Below are 22,452 nucleotides of genomic sequence, written 5' to 3'. Positions count from 1 at the left end.
AACTCTCAGGGCGACACCTGTGAAGAAGCATTAATTCCTTTCCCTGTTCCAACACACTCTCCTCTTGCGCATAAGAAATTATTCAAAGATGGCAACAAATTTTTCATACGACCTTTATAACTACTGGTTTGGAATGACTTTTGGCTGCTTGCAGGAAAAAAAAAAAAGATCTCAGAGATGTATTGTCAGGTCAGGACATTAGCTCCTTTTCCCGTCAAGATCAGGCACATTCTGTGCGTGATGCATGTGAGTGTGTGCTACCGACCGACCGTCGTGTGAACATGTCATAAAACCAGTGTGCTCTGCCGGCCACCAAGCTCAAGGCTGCTGTGACTGGTCAAATGACTGGTGCCCCAGCTCCCCAACCCCACAGACTCTAAGAGGTCTCCCAGCAAAGAGAGCACCTGGCACCGAGGTGTTTCTGAGAACGTTTTGCACGGTGAAGTGTAACATGTTTCCCATGAAGGGCAGGGGCTGAAGAAGCCATGCTAGTTGGAAGGCGTCCTGAAGGAGACGAGCAGCTGCCTTGGTTTCTCTCAGCTTGTGGGAGTTGGGGGGCTCTGGTATGGAACGTGCTCTCCACCCATTCATTCAGGGACTATTCCCCCTTGATTCTAAGAGAATAGGGCAGTATGGGAAGAACCCAAACGATGCTCATCACATGAAAGGAGCTGTTCTGAGGTAAGAGCTTTCAGGTTCTTCCAAGTGGTGGGGGCAGAGGGCTGGGGTCGGTGCAGGTGTGGTTGACTCGGAGCTGCTGAATTTCAAACTGCTTCATGAGGCCAAAACATTCTCTGGACTCTGACAAGCTTAAAAACTAAATAACATTGTGTTTTCTGCAGTTGAAAGATTGTGATGACTTCTCCTTAGCTCACACAGGAAAAGAGTCTGTCACTAGTGTATCTTTTATAAAAAAAGAGATCCTTTTAGAAAAAGAAGTCATAGCTGGCCACGTTTTGGTATTCAAACAAACAAACAAACAAACAAAGCCTGATACTGATTCTGGTTTACAGAGAAACAAGAAATTCTGGGTTCTTTGCAGTAGGATCTAAAAGTTTAATCTCCTCCATGATTTTCTTTTACATGAAAATGTTGAAGTTGGGCAAATAAACCATGACTTCTTGTATTATTATTTATAGAGGAGAATATTGCCACCAGGAAGCATGTCTACTAATGTGTTTTGGCCAAGTTCTCCTTAGAGACAGTGATTAATAGAAGGAATGGGTGGAATATTAGTATACACACATAACTATTCAGAAATGGGGGTGAAATGCTAATGCAGTGACCTTTAAATTTTCATTTTTCTTTATTTCTCTGAATGCTAATTAATGGACGCGTTCAGCACCAGGAGGAATTTGTGTCCAAGTCTATCTCCCAGCTAAGTGGTATTTTAAGGATTTCTGAGGCTGAGTCTCAGAGAACTGACCTGAGCTTCCTGAGGCTCACATCCCTGCTGCTGCCTTGCGGCTTTCCCCCAGAGGGAAAAAATGCTGTCCTCGGGCAGCTCATTATCATTAGCATGGCTGTGCAGCTTCTGCGGTTAGCAAGGTGATTAGTTTCAGAGGAAGTGAAGGTAGGGGAGGTTTGAAGCACAGTATGTTTATTGAGTGCTGTCCCCTGGACAACAGAATCACTGCCTGCTTGTTAAGGAGACCTGAATTATTGCCTGCCCAGAGCTCCAGGACCACAGGAAGAAGCAATGTGTTATTTGGGGCCTTCCCTGAAGCAAAGGGCAAAGGTAAATTTGTAATTCAGGCAATAACCTTTAGAGTGATGCCAAGGGATGCTTTCTGGAAAACACTGCCTTCATCTAGGGAGGGCAGTAGACTGAAAGTGCATGCTGAGTTTGGGGTGGGAATTCCTGTCATCTGGGCGGAAGAAGAAATAGCTCAGACTGAATGAAAATGAGTCGGAGTGGTTTGGGATGAACTTTTAGAAGGGGAAATTTTTATAGGCATAGCTCTTCCATAACGGAACTAAGAGACAGTGAAAATTCAAGCAGAGTTGGATGGTCATTTATGCCTCTGTCTTCAGTTTTCCTCATCTGTGAACTGGGGATATAATACTACCTACCTCATAAGTTTATTATGAAGATGAAATAAATTGGTATTATAAGGCACATAATAAACTCCATATAACAGCTTGACATTATTGTTATCACCGTTATTATTTATCTGTAAAGAATGTGTTTGGGTACGGGTTGGAGTAACTGACCTCAAGATTCCGACCCCTCCCCCACCCACCCCGCTTCTCTTGGGTACTATGACTCAGTGGAAGTATTTTGCATCCCCACAAATACCCTTAGGCAAGTTTTCATTTAGGGCACACTCATCTACCTGTTCTTTTGAGTCTCAGTAGATATCTTTAGAACAGTGATGATTTTTCTCTCTGATTTTCTTGACCCACTTAGAGCAATGTATACTATTGATTGATTGATTGATTGATATCCTAATTTGTTCCTAATAGATTTTAGATAAGACACTTAAAATAACTTTGAATATGCTTTGGAAGATGTACTGAATTAAACTCTCTAGACTTACTTCTTGTTGAAGTGTAGCTCTTTAAAAAGGATATAAAACATTGACTATATTGGTAATTGTGGGGTCTAAGTCTGATATTTCCAAAGGCTATGGGTATTCTGGGGCAGACAGTGGTATAGGAGGAGAGGGGATTGGGAAGAGGAAAAGGACACTGAAAATATGAGTTACAGTGGCTTCAAACTGTAGAAGAAAACAAAGAGCAAAGGCAGTAATTCTCCATTGGAGCCATCAGATGCCACTAAATGGGTGACATTCAAAAGATGGCAGAACTCATGATGGAGAGGGTGACAAAGAGAAGGCCTGCTGTGTTTCAGATGCTTTAAAAGCATCATCTATTTTAATCTTTACTAGAATCCTGATGAGAAATTGATACTCATAAAGATAAAGTAACTTGCCCAAAATCTAGTTAGTAAGTGGTAGAGTTGGAACCCAATCCTAGGAATGCCTAGTTCCAAAACCCATGTTCTTTCTAACATTCTCTTCTTCTCTGATGTAAACCTATAAATAACCAACATCCAGTAATACTGAAACTGGGGAAACAGAGGGGTCTCTCCTCTCTGTAATTTATGAAGTGGTGTGTCACCTAGGCTCTAAGCTCCCTCTCAACTCTCACAGAATCTGGGACATTTAAGAAAATGTAATCCTGTAACTTTCCATCCTGGATCCAGAAACCTGTTGCCAAGGGTGATTTACATTTCAGAGGAAATTACGTTATAAGATTATAACTTGATACCAAAAATTGGGAAAGGGTCTCCTTTCTCTAAGGATGAGCCAAACCCTATATCTTCAAGTGAAAATTTCATCAGACTTGTACCACTAATATAAACCGTGTAGAAAAGAATTTTCTCTTAAAAAAGCCTAGGATGGAATCACTTTTTGAAATGAAGTTGCTAGCTAATATTAGTAATACTTTTTTCTTTTGATTACTAATCTCTAGCGTGACTTATGCCTCTGAATTGGGGTGTCTAACCCACAACTCAGGGAGTGAAAAACCTCAGATGCTGGCATACGATTCCAAATGTTTCATGATATTAGACTGTTCTAATTCTCCTAGTATCAGGGCATTTTTCCTGAATTCTGCCTGATTCTAGGGGGAGGTTTCCTAGAACAATGAAGTGGAGATAGAGAAGGATGTAGAAAATTAATAAAGGACATGTTGCATTAGCCAAGTAGTAACTAGGATAGTATCTGAAAACGCATGGTGTTATTGACAAACTCAATCCTGCAGTCCATAGGAATTCCACTTACTAGTACTGAAGACTTAACCCTCTTGATAAGCCAGCCCTCTTCCCTGTAGATTGCCTCCTCCATGCATCCCATTTATTCACTTCCTATTCATTCATTAGCTGATGCCACCAGCCCTAGCAACACAGAGATGGGCCCAGAAAGGCTTATAGGATGGGGAGCATTTTGATAGCTTTTTCTACTCAGATACAGAAGGCAAAGAAGGGAGCAATACCTTGTACCATCTCGTTTTACCACATAAAGTCATTGGCCACTGTCTCTGCCAGCTCCTACCAGAGATGATATTATAGATTCCTTATAGACCCTACTTTGGTTTTGTTTTACCCTGGTCCTTTCCCGATACCTGAACTTTTTGTTCCAAAAGAAATTATAACTTTCTCAATCTCAATTTACAAAAAAATCTACAAACCATACTTAAAAGTGAAAACTGAATGCTTTCCCTTCAAATCAGGAAAAAGACAAGGATGTCTTCTATGATCACTTCCATTCAAGTTTGGAGGTTGTGTTGGAGGTTTTAGTCAGTACAATAATAAGAAGAAACGAGTGACAAATTGGGAGGGAAGAAGTAAAACTGTCTTTATTCACAAACAACATAGTCTTGTATCTAGAAAATCCTAAAAAATGTACAAAACAACTACTAAAACTAATAAAAAAGTTTAGGATATGAGATTAACACAGAAACATCACTTGTATTTTCATATCCTCTCAAAGAAAAATCTGAAAATGGAATTAAAGAAATACTTCTGTTCAAAATGGTATCAAAAGTACTAAGAATAAATTCAACCAAAAGAATCCAAAGCCTCTACAACAGAACATTTACGAAGCCCAGAGTACTATACAGAGTATGGCCCAGTCTTAAGAAGAAAGGCAATCAATGGAAATTTACCCCATGATGGTCTAGATGTTGAATTCTTAGACAAGAAGCTGTAATAGCTATGCACTATGGGGTAATGGAAAATATGCTTCTAATAAATTAGACGGGAAAACTGAGCAAAGAAAAACAAATTTTTTAACGTAAATGGTTACCTGTTTTTTATAAAAGGCTTTTACTCAGGAACAGCTGGATGGAACAGATGCCTAGGGCAAGGAATAGGGAAAGTATATGGAGCTTCCATATTCTTTTCAGGTGTGCCACTCTCCCTGAATATGAACATGAACTGGGAAACTCTGAAACCTGCCCTCTGGGTTTTTATGGAGGCTTCATTACATAGGCATAACTGATTAAATCATTGGCCTTTGGTACAAAATATTTTTGAGCATCAAATGAAATTTTTAGAATTTAACATAATAGTTAAGACTAAAAAATTTACCCAATGGATTTAATAGCAGGATAGACATGATGTAGAAGGGTCAATAAACTTGAAGATAGATGAAGAGAAAAAAGAGATTGAAGGAATGAACAGAGCCTCGGAGACACAGAGCAAAAGCAGAGGGTCTAACATATGTGTAATCAGAGTTCCAGAAAGAGAAGAGAGAGGAAAAATGAGGCGGAAAAAGTATTTGATGAAATAATAGCCAAAACCTTCTTAAAATTGGTGAAAAATATAAATGTATAGATTCAAGAAACTCAATGATCCCCAAGCAGGATATAGATGAAGAAAACCATGCTTAGACACATCTTGGTCAAACAGTTGAAATCCAGTTATAAATAAAAAATCTTAGAAGCTGCCAGGAAAAACTGATACATTACATAGAGGGGAACAGTTTTTTTTTTAAGTTGTGTTTGTTTATTTATTTGAGACAGAGAGACAGAGATAGTGAGAGAGAGCATGAGTGGGGAGGGGAGGGAGAAGCAGGCTGCCTGCTGAGCAGGGAGCCCAACATGGGGCTCAATTCCAGGACCCTGAGATCATGACCTGAGCCCAAGGCAGACGCTTAACCGACTAAGCCACCCAGGCATCCCTAAAGGGAAACAATTCTTTAAATGACTATACGCTACAGAGACAGAACACAGCGTAACATGCTTTAAAAAAATTCTGTCAACACTGAATTTTACATCCAGCAAAAATATTCTTCTAGAATGAATATACACTCAAGATATTTTCAGATGAAAGATTAAGAGAATTTATCATCAGCCGTCCTACATTATAAGAAATGCTAAAAGAAGTTCTCCCCAAGATAAAAGGAAACCCCTGGAGGGAAATGTGGATCTTCAGGAAGGAACAAGATAGCTTAAGAGAGTAAATGTATAGGTCAATACAAAAGACTAATGTACTTCTTAATTTTTTAAAAATAAAGAGAACTGTTTAAAGCAAAACTGACAGTGTTTACCATAGAGTCTATAACATGTAGTTGGAATTCATATGACAACTCTAAAATAAAGGAAAAGAGATTGCATAGAGTAGTTGAATAAATAGAACTTCACAGTTGCAAGGCTCCTGTGTTTTATGTCGAGTGGTACAGTAATAACTCTAACTAGAAAGGGAAGTTAAAGATATGTATTGTAATCACTACAGCAAACCAACAAATAATGCAAAGTATAGCCCAAGTACCAAGGAATAAATTAAAATGGAATTCTCAAACGTGTTAAAATAATTCCAGAGAAGTCAGGAAAGATAGAGCAGAGGAGCGACAATAAACAGAGGGGGCAAACAGAAAACAAAGAATTAAAATGGTAAACCTATGAATATTTATGTGAAATATTAAAGCATATTAATATTCAATTTCAAAGGCGGAGGTTATCAATACAGATTAGCCCCAACTATATGCTGTCTATAAGAGTTGTACTTTAAAAGTAAGAAGAGGATAGTTTGAGAGTAATGGCTGGAAAACAGATACACCATGATAGTAGGAAGTGTAAGATTAGAGTAGCTATATTAATATCAGAAAAAAACAGATGACATTCCAGATGACGAGAGGGTCAATTCACTAGGAGAACATAATAATCATAAGTGTATATGCCAGGTAACAGAACTTTGAAATACATGAAGCAAAAAGGGACAGAATTAACTGGATAAATGTCAGCATTATAGTGTAATGTAGATCTGTTTTAGACTCCACGATTACAGTTTAGGTTGGAAAGCATTTATTAATATTTACTACTTATTGGTTTTATATGATACAAAATAATATGACAAAGGTCTCTATCTTCGGTGAGGTTACAATCCCACTGGGACATGAAATTTGTGCTTATAATACAATGGAAGAATAAGAAATTTTAGAAGACTTTGTTTTCTGTTCCGTTAGTATTGATATGTGGGACGAAGTAGCCACTTCTGTGAAGGTGACAGCAATCACCAACAGAACACAGGAAGGAAGAGTGTAGGTAGGACTTGGATCCCAAACCAGGACTAAAAGCAGAGCATCATGGGTATTGTGAGTGCGTTGACTTCCCAGTTGCCCCTTTCTCTTCTAATGGAATTCCACGTTTTTTTTGTCCGTTGGTGCTGACACCACCCCTAGATTCCGAATGAGATTTGATTAGTGAGTTTAATCTATTGCCGTTGCCACAGCAGTGGACTTGGGGTGACTACTGTTTGGTGGTAGCAGGGAGAAATGCTTTTATTTCCTGCTGTCTGAGGTCAAGGAATTATGTGCTTCTGATGGTTGCCAGTAGCCACTTCACTTTTGGATAAAACCTGGTAAACACATTGAAAGCACTTTAAATGGTTCCTGGAGCAAAGTAAATGCTTAGTGGATTGTCTATTGTTATTTTGTTGTTGTTGCTGCTGGTGATGGTGGGGGTGGTGTGTGTGTGTGTGTGTGTGTGTGTGTGTGTGTGTGTGTGTGTGTTCCTTTTTTTGGAAGACAGAGCAGAGAGACAAAAAGTGACCAAATTTTGGTGACATGGTTAAGCCTTTGGGTCAAACCAATCTTGAAATCTTTCCAACTTCTGAAACAGTTAGAAATTAGGTTTCTTGATGTTTTTTTTCACCTGGAGGGTTCCTAACTTGTACTCAAGAGTCAATATGACCTAATTCTATGTGAAGAAGAATATTTTTAAAGGGATGGTTCTCAGCATCTCCATAGTGATTGAATGTATGCCTCATATAATTGTATATACAAAATGAAATTATAGACGCCACAGGACAGGTGACTGTCCCCAATTTCCACCATCTTTTATCTTTTGCTAATTGGTACTACAATAGGCACCGACCCAAACTCTGGCTCAGAGCTTGTCCTATCCCTTCTAATCTATCCTTCACACAGCCGCCAGAGTTATCTTTAAAATATAAATCTGGGGGCGCCTGGGTGGCACAGCGGTTAAGCGTCTGCCTTCGGCTCAGGGCGTGATCCCGGCGTTATGGGATCGAGCCCCACATCAGGCTCCTCCGCTATGAGCCTGCTTCTTCCTCTCCCACTCCCCCTGCTTGTGTTCCCTCTCTCGCTGGCTGTCTCTATCTCTGTCAAATAAATAAATAAAATCTTTAAAAAAAATAAAAATAAAAAAAAAATAAAATATAAATCTGGTCATCTTATACATGCACAGGCACACACGTCCATGCATTACCTTCTTAAAAATTTCTATAGTTCCTGATGGCCTATTGGATTTCATTCAGACTTCTTAGCATAGCTCACATGGTCCTTAGACCTGCCTCAGTCTCCCCTTTCAGTTTCATCTCCCAGGAGCCTCTCCCACAATCTTGATGCTCACTGTCCTGAACATATGGTGTTAAATGTCTTCGAGCCTTTGCAGGTGTGATTCTCCATGCCTGCAAGGTCTTTCTCCTGCTTTCTGTATTGAGGAATTTTTCGTCTTTGAAGGACCTCAGCTCAATGTCACCTGGCTGAGGGACATTTCTTGATACCCCCTGGCTGAACCATTAGGATATGACTTATTGTAGGGATTTGACTTTACATAATTATGGGAGCTAGTTAGTAGGGGAAACATCCTATGGGAAGTTGTCATATCTGCCTTCGGGGAAGGCAGTTGGAAAGGCACGATGGGGACCAAGGACAAATTAGAGCCTGAATGGGACCTACAAGGGTAAACTGGAGCCTGGTTGAGGCCTCCACCTCTGATGCTGTAGGTGTCTGCTATAGGAGAAGCTGCTACACTTTGTAATGATGCTTGATAAGTACCTGGTCCAGGAGTTAAGGAGGCTGAAGGAGGAAACAGAGCCAGAGTTGCTGTGAGCCTAGCTGCTGCCTGTCCCCCCCGCCTCCAACCAGCCGATACTCAGCCACATATGGAGATGTCACAGAACCCCTTGCCCTGCTCGAACTCTTTGATTGTAGGAAGCATTTCTTCCAAATTTCCCATGAAACAGTTCTTGTGCTCATTGCTAACCTGGAACTGTAGAGGAAAGGGAATTCTGGGAAACATGGATCCAGTGAAACCAAGCTGACATTACAAGTTCATTACACCCCCATACCTTCCTTTGATAAGAATAATTGCTCTTTGCAGATATGTTTCCACCATCAGGGTATAAATTGTTTTGATCAAAGAACATGTCTCATTTATATTTGTATCTGAAGCACCTAACATGTAGTAGGTACTATCAGTGTTCAATAGAACAACTAATAAAAAAATTCTTCCAAATAGCAATTTGAGCAAAATGCTCATTACATTAATATTATTTCTCATATGCCTTTCTTAGTGCTTGAAAAACTAGTGTTTGGCATTCGTTTGTACAATCACCTGAATAGTATCCTAGAAGAGAGATTTCTTAACATACATACTAGTATTGAATTTCAGAGGGGAATAAGCCTAACTCATTGGTGAATTTGGTGGGGTTTGCCTCCAAGGATGACAGAGTAAAGCAAAGGAACGCATTGCAGAGCTTTCCAAAGAGGTGGCAAAGGTTAATTATTTTAAGCATTTGGAACTTGGCAATAAGTAGGGTGGAACAAACATACTGACTAGACATATGCTATAGAATATTCCATAAAGCTCTCTCTGTCTATAGTGGTTTACACAGAAAGCTGAACATATGGCTGGCTTTGTTTGGCTTTTTCTCTGGAATCATCTGTCAAGACATGAGCTGCCACCTAATTACTCACTCACATTCTACTCTGCATTTTCCATTTTTGGTCTGATTTCTCAAAGCCTTCAAACACTCATTTTTTAAAATTTATTTTTAAAAAATTAATTTTATCTGACCTATACAAGGGTTTTCTGTGTTCCTGGGAGACACTTTTAAAGGGCAAGGAATGTGGATTCTATATCCTGGTTCCTGGACTCTACATCCTAGCAGGAAAACATGTGTCTTAGAGAGGTAATGATTTGTCACCCTACTAAAGAGAAAGGGGAATGGCGGGAACTATTAGGATCAGAGGTTTATGTTTTCTTAGCTGCTTCTTCTTCTTCTTCTTCTTCTTCTTCTTCTTCTTCTTCTTTTTTTCTTTTTTTGAGTGTTTGTTCATAAGGGTGAGGTGAGAACCAATTCAAAAGTACGACTCTTTCCTTTGGATCAGATATGCAAATGATGCATGATTTTATATTTTCATTTTTACTAACAGTGGCCACTGTCTAGCAATCTATAACATGCATTATTAAGGCTTATTGAAATGTTATATTTATAAGTTAACACATTAGGAGAGCTAACTTAGGCATATTAGTTATTCTACTAAAATGTCTTGCTTATTTCGAAAAGCTCATATTAGGCATATGACCCTGCAGATAGTTGGAATTCTCGAAAGAATACATCCTTATCAGCACAGAATGAGGGTTACTTTGGGATGATTGTGGTTTTTCGTTGCTGTTCTCCTAGTATTGATCAGCTTGTATTTTACTTCCGCTAAAACTTAATTTTTGTGTGTGTAATGCTGTACAGTCAGCCTTTTGGTTTCAATTTAGCTCCTCTCCAACTCTTGTGGTCACCCAGTTCTTTCTCCACCAAAACGTAGGGAATAGGTGGTGTTAGTAGCTCACACAATTTTTTGCCTGGCTTAAGAAGGCTCCATGAATAGTATATATATATGTATATACAGTAGAATATTATTCAGCCATAAAAAGAACAAAATCTTGCCATTTGCAATGACATGGATGGAGCTAGAGAGTATAATGCTAAGTGAAGTAAGTCAGAGAAAGACAAATACCATATGATTTCACTCGTATGTGAAATTTAAAAAATAAAACAAATGAGCAGAGTTAAAAAAAAAAGAGAGAGAGAGAGAGAAACCAAGAAACAGACTCTTAACCATAGAGAACAAACTGATGGTTATCAGAGGGGAGGTGAGTGGGCGGATGGGTGGAAGAGGATGGGGATTAAAGAGTACAATTATCATGATTAAAAAATAATAAAAATGAAAAAGGAAGGCCTAGGTCAAATAAGTTAGCTGTCCACTGACATAGAGAGACTACAACATCACAGAATAATCAGAGGATAGACGGCCAGAGACTTAGCACTGTTGGGTGTCAGTTTATTTTCATGGTAATCATCTGTGCTGAAGCCTTTTCATCTAGTAATTATTTTTAGAATCAAATTGGTAATAAAATCATTTTCCCGGTGAGGCAGCATTGAGCATCCACACTCATGCTCCAGGGGAAGCAGGGAACTGGCCTTCAGCATCTTGTCTCAGACCAGAAGACAGAACTGAATGAATGGTGCAGAGTAAGCCGTCACGCCTTGCTGCTTAAATATTTTATAACTTTTAAGCTCTATTAAAGGAAGTGATGTCAAGAGTATTTAGTGGAGATAGCTCCTAGCAGTGGCTTTTTATTAAGAAAGATGACACTAATCATCCACTGATGATAGAGTGAGAGAAGATATTACACTGCTCAAGATGGGCTTATTATCTCCGTCCCTGGAAAGGTTGGCTGTTGTTGGAAATGGTTGGGCAAAAGAGGGCAGGAGAATGGACAGGCGTGACTCAACCAAAATGTTTATGTCTGGGTTTCCTTAGGGAGAGATGTTGATGCAGGGAATGAACTGTGACTAGCACAGTTTTTATTTTAGTAAATGCTAATTTTCCTATGTCTGAAGAAGATGGACTACTCACAGAACAGAGTCTATTCTATACCCTCTTTCACTAACTATCTTCTGTGCTGGTTGAGGGCGAGAATACATCTTCCCACTCCGTCAGTCTCCAAGACCACATTCCATGCCTTGCATTTGGCCCGTGTGACTAGCTTAGCCCCTAGAACAGGGAGGCATAGCACCCAGGGCCAATAAGACTTTTAGAGGTGCATGAAAAGGTCTTAATTTCTTTTAAAATCAGAAGAAAAATAATGGATTTTGGGTCAAAGAGTATGTTTTCATCTATAATATGAATATCTTTATCTTTGTAACAATGCAGTTGTTCAACGTAATTTTTAATAAATTTTTATGGAGGAGTGGGCCCACAAAGAACTTCTGGGGTCCTTAAGGAAGTCACAATGCCGTCATAAGTTGGCACTCCATACATGCTTATTGATTAATTGAAAAATAATGTTTGAATGCTTCATTGTATTACTCTGAGGACTTGATTATGTTCATGCTGCCCTTCAAGAAACTTCCTGTAGCTGCAAAGAGCCCTGCTGGTGAGCCAGGAGACCTGAGGGTGAGACCTCTGTCATGTCTGCTTTTATAACATTGGGAAAGTCACTTAGTCTCCTAGTGGGAAAGTCACTTAGTCTCACCTCTAAAAAGAAGGCATTGAATTCAATTCCTAGGATCTTTCTGGTTTAGAAATTTTATTATGTTAATCTAAAATAGATAGCAAGAGGCTGAAGTTCCTTCATGAAAAATTTTAGACAGATGGTAGAAGTAACATTTGTTTGTTATTTTGTGAGTTCAGAGTAGGTGATCAATAAACAGTTGTTGAATAAAGGGCTTTGATGGTGCTGGATTCCTGCAAAAACATGTGCTCTAATCTCTAACCACAGGGTAGATGCTAAATCATCTAGGAATAGAAAGGCAGACAGTGAGGCCATGGATCCTCTGGTACTCCTTTCCCGACCTGTGATTCATTCTTGCTGAGAAAATTTGAGCTCTTGTTTCCTATCCCAGGCTTAAAGATGTATGTAAACTGATAACCTGTTGTTGGATTCAAGATTAATTTATAACAGGATAGGCTGTTCAAGAGCCCGTGGATTCAGTTGGCCTCCTACAATGGTAATATCCAAGGTAGAGGTGCTCACCTGCTCAGCTCACTCTTCCTTTGCTCACATGGTGCTCGCAGGTCTGAGCCCCGGTGAGCTTTCTCCTACCAGAAGTTGTGGCCTAGATAGAACTGAAGCTCCAGGTTCTTTTTTCAGAACCCAGGAAGGAAGACAGACATAGTGAGTGAGAGGAGCTCCCCCTGCCCCTAAAAGCTCCCTAAACCACTTTTGCCACCCACTGAGAATATAAAAGATGATTGCTAGTAGAAACTCAGATACCCCTTTGTCCAGATTCCTGAAAATTAATCACCCTAGGAAAAGATGTGAGTTTAAAAATTATTATCATTATTAACTAGCATTGGTGAGCGGTGTATAGGTGAGATGGACATAGACCATGCTGAGACCATAAAAATCCCAAAGGAAAACATCAGCTAAGAAAGAGAGCTGATGAGCAACATTCCATTACAATATTGTTCTAATGTTGCCTTAGAAGAAAGTAATAGGATTAGAACTCTGGACCTTCTTCAGAAAATGTATTGGAAAGAGTCATGACCCATGTGGGCTCAGCCCCGGAGCATGCTGGGGTCTTAAAGGGGAGTAGAAGGAGGAGTAAACCTGGAATGGGGTGACCTGGGACCAAAGACAGATGCTAGGGCTTTTCTTTTTCAGGTAGGGTTGCCTGATGATTTCAATGTTGAAGTTATACACTCTCACTCTATGAAAGCCATCATTAGTGTGAGAGCAATTCTAGGACATGTATGAACTTGTGTAATGTACACAAGTGGGTAAGAGATGGTATTCTCTTTATTTTACACAATGAGGGCAGAGCTGAAGCTCAGACCTCTGCATAAGACTTCACTCTGCTCACTTGTAAGAATGCCTTTGATCTTGCCTTCTGGTTTGCTGTTAGATCTGTTTGACAAGAGCAGATAAAGATGGAGGTTGGTCCACTGGGGAAGGAGCTGCATAGTTCCAAATTCTATACCTTGATTGATTATGTAGAGGAGATTCAGAAAATGCTGGAAGTAACTTTCTTCTCAATCTCAAGGACGTTTTACATGGAAAATGAATTATCTCCCTTTCCAGGGCACACACAGGAGGAACTCATAAATGATGTGTCTGTTTTTGTTTCATGGCTGTAATTCTTATTTTTATTTTGAGCTTTTTTTTTTAACACCTCTTAACATGGTGTAATATTGAAAAGTGCTTTTCTGCTATCATCTGTTACCAGATATGTTTTTAATTATGTGATTGATCCTAAAAAAAATATAAAGCTAAATTGGATATTAACAAAAAGAAGCTAAACCCTTTTATCCTCAAATGTAAAAATTGTCAAAAATTACTCTTCATCTCTGAGTCTGCATCTCTAAACTTCTGATTTTAAACATTTTGCTGTTTCTTTTAAGTCCTGATTACGTAGGGTGGCATTCTGACTTCTGTGGTTGTGTTCAGTCAGTATTTTTCCTGTTTTCTACTTCATTATCTCCTATTCTTACAAGATTCTTTACACAATGGGAAGTTCAGCTTTTTATCAGTGATATCTGTCTGACCCTGATCAAAGCAAAGGCCCTTGTTTACTGTTTGTGAGTATTATACAGATTTGCAGAGGGGGCAGAGTATTAGGAAGCAAGGCATACAATGTGATGGGACATGAAAACAGACCATGGTTTGAATGATTACAGCCTCAACAGCAGTAGGCATACTGGAAAGTTCTATTATAAATGAGAATACCAAATGGATATGATATCTGAAAAAAGTGAAATATATAAATATTATCTTCTTGCTATTGTTTGGTTCTCCATTGCTCCTTGATCTTTAGTGAATGCCAAGAGTGGGAATGGGGAGGAGCCAGAATTTGTTGGTCCAGTGCCAGATTCTATACTAGGATTTAGTCTGTGTTCATGACTACGTCCAGTGCCAGGTTTGTTTGTTTTTTTTAATGACCATTTCCCATAGTGAGAAACTAGGTTCAGAGATATTAAGTAACTTCCTTAAAATCACATGATTAAGAAGCAAAAGAACTACTTTTTTAAGTCCATTTTGTTCAGAAACCTGTACTCTTTCCCCAGTCTCTCTTTGCTGCCTTCAAGAGAGAAATGGGCTGGCAAAATGTGTACATTCATTTAATAATGAATGCATTGGTTCCCTGAATTATTATATTATATTAATACTGTCAATATAATGTATTATACATTGCATATAGTATATTATATACATTATATAAATAATTATTGTTTATTCTTATGTAAATAATTATTTTTTACTTGGTACTAATTTGAGGGTCAAAAGTCAATCAGGCATGGGTCCTATCACTAATGAAATGTCCATAGCTGTAGGAACAACGTGATCCTTGTATACATACCACAATTCAAGGTGGAATGTGTGTGTGCTCTGAGGTCAGAGCACGGAAAGCCTCTACCTGGGAAGATCAGAAAAGGCTTCAGGGAGAAGGTGACTTTTGAAATAGGCTTTGTAATATGGGTTGGTTCTGAACTTGTGGAAATGAAGGAGAGAGCCTATTCCAAGCAGAAGGAATGGTCTGAGAAATTGAAAATAGACCTACACGTTAGTGGGTATCTCAGTCGGCTTAGGCCGCTGTAACAAAATACCATTGCCTAGGTGGCTTAAACAACTGACGCTTGTTTCTTACAATTCTGGAGGCTGGGAAGCCCAAGATCATGGTACTAGCAAATTCTGATTTGGTGAGACACTTCTTGGTTTGGAGACAGATGCCTTGTTGCTGTGTGTTCATGTAGCATTTCCTCAGTGCAAGCTTGCAGAGAGAGAGGGGCGGGGGGAGCGAACTCAGGTATCCCTTCCTCTTCTTATAAGGGCACTAATCCTGTCATAAGAACAACACCCTCATGACCTAATCTAAACGTAATTATCTCCTGAAGGCCCTGCCTCCAGATACCATCGTACTGGGGGCTAACATTTCCAGAGGCTATACGTTTTCAGAGGACACAAACATTGAATTTATAACAGTGGCTATCCTAGGTACAAGGAATGTTGTGTATGTCATTTCATTAAATTCTTTTAAGAACTCTACTGGATGGTATTGCTGTTTGTTCCACAAGCACATAAGACACAAAATTTTCAAGCTGAGCTCCATACTTTTCTCTCTTCCTTTCCTGCTCCTTCACTTCCTGTGTGTGTATCCAGGCAAGTGATATCACTCACTACCCATTTCTGTTGCACAGGCTTGACTTCTCATAATTCTCAACTCCTCCCCCTCCACCCTTCAGCCTCATAGAGCCCTATTGATTCCACCCTCTAAACATCTCTGGAATCCACCCACTTTCCCAGGCCCTGGCTGCCACTGGTTTGGTCCAGACCACCACCATCTCTCGTGCACCATTGCCACCACCTTCTACTTAGTGGCTCTTGTGGCTTCTGCTTTTGCCCTCCTGCCCCATCCTCATTCAGTCCGTTCTCCACACAGCAGCCAGAGAGATCACTGTAGCATGCAGATTTGGTCACATCCTTCCCCTGATTAAAATTCTGTGAATACTTTTCATTTCCCTTAGAATAAAGGATTCTTGAATGAAGCCTACAGAGCCTTCGTGATCTGGCCTCTGCTTCCTTCCTCAGCCTCATCTTGGACCATTCTCCTGTCCCACATTCATTGTCCAGTCACACCACATTCTTTCAGCTCCCTATTCTGCCCCTCCCACTCACTTAATGAGCATCAGGGTTGAATTCGCATCTCCCATCCCTCCATTATAAACCGGAGGGTATGAGCTCCAGAACAGCAAAGGCCATGCCTGTTTGTTTACCAATAAATATATTTCATTGTTTTAAAGATTTTATTTATTTATTTGACAGAGACAGCCAGCGAGAGAGGGAACACAAGCAGGGGGAGTGGGAGAGGAAGAAGCAGGCTCATAGCGGAGGAGCCTGATGTGGGGCTCGATCCGAGAACACCGGGATCACGCCCTGAGCCGAAGGCAGACACTTAATGACTGCGCCACCCAGGCGCCCCAATAAATATATTTCAGTGAATAAATTGATTTTTTAAAACTGTGGCTCAGAGGGCTTAGGTTACTTTCTCAAGGTCAAATAAGCTGATTAATGGTAGAGGTGGAAATCTGAAAAAAAATCAGTCTGTATCCAAATCTAAAGCTTTTGTCATAACATCATAGTGTCTCTCATAGATGGACGAGTATGGGGCACACAATGATTCATTCTTCTGGATCATAACATGCACATAGAAGGGGAATAGGAGGCAAAATGGGGTAAGAAAGGCTTTAATCATATTGAATATGGCCTGTGCCCTAAATTAAGGAATTAAGATTTTATTCTGTAGGCAGTGAGGAGTCCTAGATGGGCAAGAAGTGACAAGAGCAGAGTAATTAGGTTTCCTCATACCTTCCGGAAGTGAAAGTGAGAGCAGAGGAACATTAGAAGAATTTGGGATCTTTTTATCAAGATCTTCATCCATAAAATAATACTGTCTGTGTCATATGACTCTTGTGAAAATGAAAATAAAGAATCGTGTAGAGATGCTGTGTAGCCATACACCTCTTTATAAAGGTTGTCATGAGTTTTCCCCCTCTCAATGTTTGTTAAAGGGGTTGTTTAGCTTTGGAAGTACTTTTAGAAGACTGTGAGTGGGCCCTCTGAGGAGCCATTCCCTAAAGGTGGTACTGAGACTCTCAGTTTTTAACTACTAGGAAGTTACTGGCCTGTTCCAGGAGGCAAGAGAAACCATGGACTGGAACAGCTGGAAATTGCCCACGTGACAAACTAGGGTGGGGGACAGGACAGGTAGGAGGGACTGTGGTTGACAGAAAATCCCCCACTAGGAGCAGCTGCCCAAAGACCCTGCCGGCACCTCCTGTGAGGAAGAGCCACCGAAAGCAGCAATGGGAGCAGCACGGAGCCTCATGAAGACAGAGCCGGACTGCCTGAAGGCCGTGGCCTGTGCTGTCTCCCCAGCCTTGTGTGAAGGGAGAGGAGAGCTGGGCTAATTATCTGCTCCTTACCAAGAGGACGGCTGGAAATAAGTGTTCTGAAGTAAATAATAATAACTATTATTAGTATTATTACATTGACTAAAGAGCGTAAAAGGCACAATCCAAGGCCCAGAGTGTCTGTTTTAGGAAAGGGCACCCAGAAGGGCAACCTGTAGGAGCAGCTCCGTGGCCCAGAGAGTTGAGTGTTTTGCAGGTGGTCATCGGAGGAAGGCCCCCTGAAGGGACTGTTGACATGTACTTCTCTTTGGACCCACTGTTTGGAAAAAGGAATAGTGGGATGTTCAGGGTAGAAGTTATTCTAGAAGCCCTACTGGTCTGAGTCAAGCCTTGGACTTGAAAGAAATACTCGCAGGGTTTCTGTCACCTCTGCTTGTTTTTTGTCAGCATGAAGAACTGCGTGCAAACGCAGAGAAGGCAGCTCTCAGGACCAGGAGACGTGCCTGCTCCTCTTGCATTCCCTAGCACAGCACCGTGTTCTACAGCTCCCTGGTAAACTGGCCCGAACCCCCGAACTGCTTTCCCTGCGACCGGGCTCTGGACTGTGGGTCTTCCTAGCACAGTAGTAGCAGTGAGGTGGGACGGACTAGAACTCGAGTCAAATGTTCTGAGTTCTATTCCCAGCTCTGCTAAGAATAAACTGACATGAATGATGTCTACAACCGACCGGCTTTCCAGATGGTACTCGGGATTTTTTCTAGCATCTTGGCAGTGAATATGACTCATCATCTAGTCTAACAGGTCCTCTCAAGCGAAAGCTGAACATGTAATTATGACCAAAACGCTTTCACACAGTTTTTCAAAGAATTAAGCTTGAACACATTGTCAAGGAGAAAATGTTGTCTACGGGTGTCACAGGCAAGATTTCTGTATGCTACCTATGAAAAAAAGATATAAATGGAGCTGATTAAAGATTACCCCATTAGAGAGTGTCCCAAACCAACACGGGCTTAAAAGGATGACGTCCTTCAGCCAAACTGAACTTCTTTACAATACGACGGAGAAAACTGCCCTTTAATTTAGATCTAGTTTAAATTATTTAATGAGTCCCCTCTCTCAGTTAATTGAACATTAGGTTTAAGAATGAATAAATGTGCTTCATGTGGCACGTAATAGCTAAACAGTGTCTGTGGCAAGCAGCAAAACCAGCTGACATTCTTGAAGAGACGGATCAGTGGTCTGGTCTCAACCTCAGGCCTGGGAAAACCATTAACCAAACAACTTGAGTTTTATTTTTAATTTGATACACTGTGTTTAATGCAAAATGTATGGGCATTGCGAGAGGCGGTTTGCTCAATTGTGGGGAATGGCTGTAATCCCAGTGGGTTTATCTTGCAGGCTTGGGAGGCTGCTGTTATTTCCTGGTGGGTGTCTAAGGGAGTAGGCAGGAGAATGCAGAGAATCTGGGCAAATGAAGCCTCATGAAGCAGCCCTTTATTAGATTAGAACAGGCTTCTTTATCCCTCCGGCAGGCTGTGAGCTGGGCTGTGGGTGAAGTGCCAAATCAATCCTTGCCTGCTTTGTGAGTATTGGGTCACAGCAGGAATTCAGGAGACAGAATTTAAAAGACCCCCTTCTGGAGCTGGTAAAGTTATGGAAATGCCACCCCAAGAAAGGGGGAGAGCATTGGTGTTCTGCGGAAAATCCACCTCTCGATGCTCACAGGGCCACTTGCCACATTCTCTTCCCTCGTCCAACAAAAAGTTCTTCTTGGGTGCCTAGTATGGGCCAAGCAAATGGCTAAGAAAAGCTCCCTGATCTGGAAAAAACATTTTTGTTGGGGGTGATTCTCATCCGGATAATTAAGGCATAGAATAAAAATTATCATGTAAGATGCGTAGAAATTTCAGGGGGAACATGAAAGACAGTGCGACTAAATATTTGAAAACATTGACTTAACTCATTGTAGCAAACATGCATTGCATGCCTGCAAGGTGCCAGGCTCTGTGCTAGGAACCTGTGATGGGCAAGACAAGAGACGTCTGTGCCCTTGTAGAGTTTCCAGTCTAGTGGGCCAGGAAAGATTTTGAGACACGAGTTAGGCCCGTCGGGTGAAGAAGGAAGACAAAGAGAAAAGGAAAGCAAATGGGCAAAGTCACAGAGACTTGGAAAAGTAAGGAATGCTAAGATAATGGCAAGAGTGTGTGTGTGTGTGTGTGTGTGTGTGTGTGTGTGTGTGTGACAGAGAGAGACAGAAAGGGAGAGAGAGGGAAGGAGGAAGGCCAGGTGGGAGAGGGAAAAAGAGAGTGAACAGATAGAAAGTTATCTGTGAGCAAGTTTCAGGAAACAAGGCAAGAAAAGGCAGGACGTTTGAGGCCATCTTTGGAGATTTTTGTATGCGTTGCCGCTAGTTTGCTTTTTATCCTGTAGGAACTAGAAGCCAATGTAAGATTTAAATGGGGGAAAACTTGGAGCATATTCACATTCTAGAACAATTACTCCAGCAGTCAGAGAGAAAGGAGGAAGAGTCTTACATAAGATTGTTGCAACCGGTGGAGGGGAGCATCCAAGGAAGCAGAATTTAACCATTTGGATTGTCCCAGAAAGGTCAAGAAGGGCAGTGACTAAAAACAGGTCACTGGATTTGGCACCAGAATGGTGCTCTGGGTGCAGCTGGGTAGATGGCCCTGGTTTAAAAAATAATTTACTGGCAGGCAAGTAGAGGCTCTAATCATCCAGAGCATAAGTTGCCTTTTTGTGGTTCTTGTTCTATCCAGTGAGTATGACTTGCTTTGAAAGGAAGAAAACCCAAGCATGACAGGAGTCCTGATGGCCTCCAGCGACTGTCTTGGTCTCTGGGAGTTGTATTTGCATGTACAGTTGTGTTGCATGCGGTTCGTCCTGAAACTGTGAGACCCAGGCAGACTCCGAGGCAGCCTTTGTTCAACTCAGGATTCTTTGCCCCAGGTTGCCAGCTCCCTTGAGCTTGCAGGGAGTGTCCTGCTTTTAGAGTTTCCAGCATGGCATTTACAAATCACTCCCATGTCTGCAGTTACATTTTTCATCTTCTGAGGACAAACCCAGGAACACCTTCTCTGAATTCTCAGGGGGCAGGGAGGCATTGTGAGGTGCTGCACCAGCTCCCTGATAATCCGTTGGAAAGTCTGCAAAGGTGCAGTGAGACCCCAGAACCCTGTCCTGTGATTGCCAATTCTGTTTCCCCACCCAGTGATAGAGCCAGCCTGTTTTGCTGACATTGTGACCCAGATAGCGCTTTGCTATAATCAATGTTTCCATTCTTTTCCAAAATAAACATGTTGATGGTCATTTGCAAACAGGGAAATGAAAGTTTTCCATCCCTAGGTGCAGCGTATATATTTTTGAACACAAAGAATTTAGCAAAGGAATTTAATCTAATCTCTGGTTACTTTTTAATTTGTTTGGGAGCGTTAGACCTTAGAAGGTGATTTTTTTTTTCCTCTTTTAGATTCAGTTAAATTTTCCCCCACCCCACCCCCATCCCCTTCTGGCTTTGTTCAGAATTATCAAGCAGAATGGCTTGAAGAGAATAGGACCTTATTGTATCACATTTCGAGAATGAGCCATGAGGAAACAGGAGCCAAGCCTGGAAATGAAAACGTCCTTGTAAATGACCAACAGAAGATAGGAGTTAAAATACACAACTGTTGTTGTGCCAGAAAATTGTCTGCCCTCTCTGAACGAACTGGGGAGTGCTGGTTTGCATTTATACTAGGTTTTAAGAATAATAAATGCCATTCTCCCTGCACAAATGAAATGTAATTTCATAACTGCTTTGACGATAACCCTCCCTTTTTGTATCCATAGAAATGAACAGCTTAATACCCCTGAAAGTCCCAGGTATCATACCTGTTTAATGTAAACAGGGTTTGTTTAGTCTGGGTGATTAATAATTTTATTTCAGAAAGAAATGACTGATGAAGAGTTGCGCAGATGTCATGATCAAAGCTTACTTCTTGTTCCCCGGGGGTGTCAGAAGCAGCCAAGCTGTTTATGTATCCACTGGGCTAAATTCGTACCATTAGCACTTCAGTAAAGCTCAGATATTACCGTGCTCTCTGCTAAAGAAACCAGTTAAAGTATTTGGTGGACGGTATATTACATGACACCATTTAATTAAAGCCTAACTTCTCTCCGAATGAACAATATTTTAAATTATTGTACATTATTTCATTCAATTACTGAAAATCTCTGTCCATTTTTAAGTGCAGAAAAAAATTCGTTTGGCACCCTGACTGCAAGAAGACTAATTGCCATTCTGTGTTGTGTTTGGTGCTCAGTGCCCAGTAACAGTCAATCCAGGACACGCATCAGTTCAGGAGCTTTTTTAGTTTTCAAATATTTCGTATTTGTTTCTCAAGCCTCTAGGCAGCAAAGAGCCCTATTCTGCGCTTGCCAGTGGGTCCCTCTAAGGACTGCGGGATAATGGAGACCTCTAAAAAGAGTATGTTTAGAGGAATAAAGCCATTAAAGAAATACAATTCCCATGCCAGGAGCAGAGCTATGTAACTGACAGGATAGCAATTCATTTTGAATGAATATCTCATAAGGGAGTGCAAGAATTAAAATGGACTTGACAGTGAACTCCAGAGATAACCTCTAATGGAAAAATTCACTTGGTAGAAGGAGGGATAAGTTAAAAAGAGGTAACTATGTAAAAACAGGTAGGGGAGAGCCAAGAGTGAATGGGCTTTCATTCCGTGTAGTTATTTAATTTAACTGTGGAGAAGTGTTGGCACACATTTGGGTA

Source organism: Ursus americanus, chromosome 26 (genome assembly GCF_024610735.1).
Source record: "Ursus americanus isolate L20-20 chromosome 26, mUrsAme1.1.p, whole genome shotgun sequence".
In the NCBI taxonomy this organism is placed as follows: domain Eukaryota; kingdom Metazoa; phylum Chordata; class Mammalia; order Carnivora; family Ursidae; genus Ursus; species Ursus americanus.
Note: the sequence above shows the minus strand (reverse complement) of the source record.